Raw genomic sequence first — 5,548 nt, 5'->3', positions numbered from 1 at the left:
TGTGCCAGCACCTTGTTCCCTGCCGGCACATGGTTTTGAAGGCAAAGTGCAATGCTCATACTGCAGGAAAGCACAAAGCTCAGGCTAAGCACAGCTGGCTTTTGGCAGGATGTAGAGTGAGCAAAGCCAACAACAGCCCTGAAAGCAGTGATCTGAAAGGTCTGGGCTCACAGGCCTGCTGGCTGTCATATCCGAGCACCTTGGCTAGAGTAAATCTCATCCATCCCTTCTCCAGCACAGTGTGGCCTCCCATCCATGACAACCTCAGGCTTCTGTTGATAATGCAAACAGGACATGTTGACCCCAAAACCCAAAGTCAGTTAAACCAGAAACATTGATGAGACCTCCAGAGGGGAGATTTTAGGGTCAAATAATTTATTTACAATGAGGAGCACAACTTGGGGGTGAGGGGTGGGAGGGGAGAGAATAGGAAAAGATATTTCAATTATCCTCTGTTGTTGTTTGGGAAAATAAACATTTTCCTGAAAGGCAGGTGGCATAAAATCAGGGGCTTTCCATCCAGGAGACCTGCCAGAGGATCACTGGGAACCCTGTACAGATCAGGGGACCCAAGGAACCTGCAGCACCGACCATGTCCTCGTCTTTGACCATGACAAGAGGGTGTATCTTCTTGCTGCAGATGAGGGGGCTTCTCCACACCAGGTGGCTGAGGTGCTTGGTGGCCTTCCCACGCATGCTTTGTCAGCTCATCCAGACTTCTCCTGGTTCTTCTTCTTCTTTGACCAGGAAGGCGGTGGAATCATCGTCCCTGGCAGTGTTCAGGTGGTGTCCAGATGAGTACCTATAAGATATGGTTTAGTAGCTTGTGGTAGTAATGGTGATGTAATGATGACCTTGTAGGTCCTTTTCAACCTTGTGATTCTATGATTTTAAGATTCCCACTCCTTTAATAGATTCACAATCCTGTCCAGGCTGGAGAGGACCTCAGGAGGTCTCTAGTCCAACCTTCTTCACAAAGCTGTGACAGTGATGGTATCAAACCAGGCTGCTCAGCATTCTGCACATCAGAGTCTTGAAAACATCCAAAGTCAGAGATCCCACAACCTCTCTGGGCCCCTCTCCCAGTGGGTAACTTAGGGAATACCCTCAAAGTTAGCCTGTTCCTCCTGAGCTGCACCTCCATTAAAAGCCTGATTCCATCTTCTTAATAATCTCCTCACAGCTGTTAGGGGGTCATCTCTAGTCCTCCAGAACCATCTCTTTTCAAAGCTGAACAAGCCCAACTCCAAAGTCTCTCATCACGTGGCATTAACTCCAGCCCCCGTGTCTCAGTGGTTCCTGCAAAACTCTCTCCTGATTACTCAGATTACTGGATACAGTGTCCAGCCCTGGTGTATTGGGTGTTGAGAAGTGGAGAATATTCACCCTCTCCCCCACCCCACCTAGAGGTCAAAAGGAAAGAACTGAGCCCCTCTGCCTTCTCACAACCCAAATGCATTGGCAAAGCTATTGCTTAGACTGGCTTGAAATGAGGATCCACCATCTCATCTGTTCCCTAAGAATCTCTGGGTGAAGACCAGATCAGTACCAACTCCTTCTTTCTGCATTGCCCCAGAACTCCAAAGACAAAGATGTGTAGCAGAATTTTTGTAGATATGGAAAAGAAACAGATTCCCCAACACTTCTGATGACTGCAGGAATGGAGCAGCTACAGGATGCATTTTCTACAGATTCACTCGCAGAGCCTACAGCCAGAGGGAGCCATCATATCAGCTTCTCACACCTCCTGGAGAGCTGCAGGCTGGAGCCCTGTTGAGAGCTGCGCAGATGCCTCCTCAGTGTAATTTCATAACCCTTTCCTTGCCCCTTGGAGCCAATAGATTTCATCTCTCTGTGTGGCTAAAGTACATGAAGGATGCCTTGCACCCAAGGGGATGCAGATGCCTGAGCAGAGAACCTGGCAGAGCATTGCCTGATAACACTAGAGAAATTCCAGTTGTATAACAAATAAATGTTGCTAAAATTCAGCCCATTTTTCAGGACTATTGTGTACAATTCTTCTGGGCTGCTTCTTTTGAAATATTTGTCCTCGGTGTACATCGTCCCCTCCTGTGCCTGATAAACAGGATAGCATCTTCAAGACTCAATTGCACTTTCCCAAACAGTGGATACAGACACTGCCTATCTTACAGTATCTTTGCTCATCAGAAAACAGCCAACAGCTCAACAGCATTTACATTTCTTCCTGGAAAGCGACCGGTATCAGAAGCATGGCTATATACCGAATTCATAGAACTGCTCAGGTTGGAACCTGAGAACCTTCAAGATCATAAATTCCAACCTCAACCTAACCATGCAACTCTAACTCCAACAACCAACTACAAAATCATGTTCCTGAGCACCCCATCCAGGTGGTTTGTCAATAGGTTGCCCAAGGAGGCTGTGGATGCCTCATCCCTGGAGGCATTCAAGGCCAGGCTGGATGTAGCTCTGGGCAGCCTGGTCTGGTGGTTGGTGACCCTGCACATAGCAAGAGGGACTGAAAAGAGATGATCTTTGAGGTCCTTTTCAACCCAGGCCATTCTATAACTCTATGATACTATGACAGCAACCCAGCCACCTCCCCGCAGCACCACCTCCAGTGCTTAAATACCTTTTTTGTAAGGGGGTGTTTCTCCCTCCTCCGGGTTACACATTAATCCACTCCCGCTCAGATCGTTGCTCCACACCCCGCACCGCCTTTGTGGCTATTTTCTGGACACGCTCCAGGGCCTTGAGGACTTTCCTGTTCTGAGGAGCACAAAAAAGAACACAGTGTTTGAGGGGTGTCCTCACCAGGCCAGAATGCAGAGGGACGCCAATTTCCCCACTCCTGCTGCCCACGCTATTGCTGACATAAGGCAGGATGCCATCGGCCTTCTGGCTGTTGGGCTGCAATAGGCTGGACTGAGCCCGGCCAGTGGCCATTGGCGCTGCGGCCGTTGCTGACTGGCCGAGATGGGTCCCCGGCCTGCAATGTGCCGCTGCTTGGCACAGAGGTGCAAGGGGAAAGCTTGGGCCTCCTCCAACCCACACGCACGTCCCAAGAGGACTGAATGGAACTCTGTGAGCTGGCCCTTACCTGGTCCTCCATTACGTTCTTCTTTACGTGACCCTCCCACAGCCAAGTGGATGCTGATGACAGTAGCCGTGGGCACCCACAGCCCCTCTGCCTCCTTGATGTCCACCAGGGGAAGGAGGCGATATGAGGCCGGGTCTCTCCGCACTTCCAACACTGGTGATGTTGCCTTGGCAGCCGTCGTCCTCCATTGCCAGCACTGAAGCCGTTGGTGCTGCCTGTGTTGCTGCCTTGTATTCACCTTGGGATGTGCAGGAACCTGCAGGGCCACCTCCTACCGGTGCACGCGCGGACGATCAGTCCCACTGGCACCTCTGCTCCCACCAACGTACTGCCACCTCTGTTCGCAGGATGCTGTCATGTACAATTGTCCCCTGCTGTGGCCGCCGTCTGTAACAGGAGCAGGTCCCAGCACGCCGCTCAGCAGCTCTTCCCTGTTGCCCTTGTTCCCTTGCTGCTCGTTCCGAAGACTGCCTGGCATTGCTGGGAAGGCCTGTTGGAGACACAGCCTGCTGAGGAGGGGGCACGAGATGATCTGGCCTCCGGGGCAGCCGCCCGTCTGGGAGAAGATGCACGGTGCAGTCATCTCCTGGTGGCTGGGTAGAGAAGCCACCAGTGCCGTGCTTCTCTTTTTTCCCACCGAGGAAGCCCTGCTTGCAACACTGCACTGAATGGCCTACCTTCTTTCTTGACCTGCAAGCGTTCCGTTTCAGAGAGACCACTTGGTCTCCCTGTGTGTCTTCTGGATGGTGTTTGTCCAGGAAACTCCTTCTTGATTGTGCGAAGGCCTGGTGCATTCACTGCCCACTCTGGAATGGGCTCGAGATTATCCGGCCTCTGAGGCAGCCGTCCGTCTGGGAGGAGGATGGCCTCGCGCAAAATGCACTCCTCCGCAGGTGGCCGGCAGACCTCGGTGGGATCTCCTGTTCTGCTGGCTGCCCTGCCACCGTGGTACATTGTCTGGGCTGGTTTTGTTGCCATCAGACCTGGCCGGCGGTGGGGCTGGGTTCTGCAGTCCATGTGGGCTCTGTTGTATCTTCTGGTTGAGCTCTGGACACCAGAAGAGCTGCAGCAGGACAGGCTGCCACTCTCCACAAGCTCCTCCAGATCCCTCCAGGCAGCATCCCAGAATTCAGGGCCCAGACTGCCGATGTGCTCAGGCAGTGCTGACTGCACCAGCTGCTGCAGCTCCTGGTCCGCCTTGCTGCAGCGGTTGCATCTGGGGGAGCAGCACCGTGGCCCATGCATCTGTCTGTTCTCATCTGCAAAGCAGGGAGAGGACCTGAGCCACAGCAGGATGGGGATGCCCTTGGCCCAATCTGCAGAGTGCAAGGTCCTGCTCCAGGGCTGGGCTCCTCCCGTGGGCCTAGCACACATCAGGGCAATCATGTAGATTGGGGCTGATCCGCAAAAGACTTACCTGACTCACGAATTGATGCTCCGCGCTTGTTTTCTGGCTGGGCATTGGCAGAGCTGCAGCAGTACAGACTGCCCTGCTCCACCAGCTCCTCCAGATCCCTCCAGGCAGCATTCCAGAAGTCAGGGCCCAGACTGCCGACAGGCTTACGCAGTGCTGACTGCACCAGCCGCTGCAGCTCCTGGTCCGCCTTGCTGCAGCTGTTCCAGCTGGAGCAGCACCATGGCCTGCGCGTCTGTGTCTCAGCATCTGTAAAAGGGAGGGGGCCTGAGCCACAGCAGGATGGGGCACCAGGGACAACCTTGTCCCATCCGGCCGACCTGCAGTGTGCCAGTTCCCAGTCCAGGGCTGGGCTCCTCCCATGGGCCCATCCCTGCCTGGCGTGAATCAGGACAAGGCTGGGGCTTGGTGCTGACCCACGGGACACTCACCTGACTTTGGTGCTGCTGCTCCTCTCTGCCATGATCTCCTCAGTCGCAAGAATAGCTTGACAGCCTGCAGGCACATGAACGTGGCACAGTGAGGCTCTGGGAAGCAGCCAGCGCAGTCGGTTCCAAATCCCCCAGCCCTGAGTCCCACAGCCCCATATAACCCCATCCTCAAACTCCCCTACCTGTAGGTGCCACAGGGTGTGAAGCAGAAAGACCCCGGCCACCAAAAACAGGCCATCCAGGAAGAAATGGTATGTAGGGACAAGAAGAACGCTGTTGTCAACCATCGCTCAAAGCCGGTCACAACCGCACTGAGAGAGGCGGGGTGCTGGTCACTGGCTACTAAAGATTCGGCTGTGAGGTCACAGTGCTTTGGGTGGGGACACCTCTGTGAGGTCACAGCCCCGCAGCCCACATGGGAGCCAGTCAGTGCTTGCCCTCTGTGTGCTGGTGGGAGAAGTTACAAATAAATCTGAGGACAATGAAAAAATGCTTCAAAAAATTGTAGCTTACACATCAAGTGAAAGCGTGCACCAGCCTGGGAACCAGAACCATCCTTGTGGTGTGCAGCTGCAATCTTCCCTTCAGGTACCTGAGGCAGACACAGGGTAAAGAAGCAAA

At 53.7% G+C, this 5,548-nt stretch overlaps 1 long non-coding RNA gene across 1 annotated transcript; it reads right to left on the bottom strand.

Annotated features, from left to right (window-relative positions):
- Positions 1 to 609: 609 nt before the first annotated feature.
- LOC146754163 (uncharacterized) lies at positions 610 to 3,625 on the bottom strand. The gene is made up of 3 exons (XR_014939482.1): positions 3,083 to 3,625; positions 2,615 to 2,751; positions 610 to 802 (listed from the first exon to the last, which is right to left on the bottom strand). It is a non-coding gene; the product is annotated as an uncharacterized LOC146754163 (long non-coding RNA).
- Between the last annotated feature and the right edge of the window lie 1,923 nt (positions 3,626 to 5,548).

This window comes from Coturnix japonica, chromosome Z, assembly GCF_054131305.1.
Source record: "Coturnix japonica strain WE chromosome Z, WE-NBRP24, whole genome shotgun sequence".
In the NCBI taxonomy this organism is placed as follows: Eukaryota; Metazoa; Chordata; class Aves; order Galliformes; family Phasianidae; genus Coturnix; species Coturnix japonica.
This window is presented reverse-complemented; position numbering and strand designations above follow the sequence as displayed.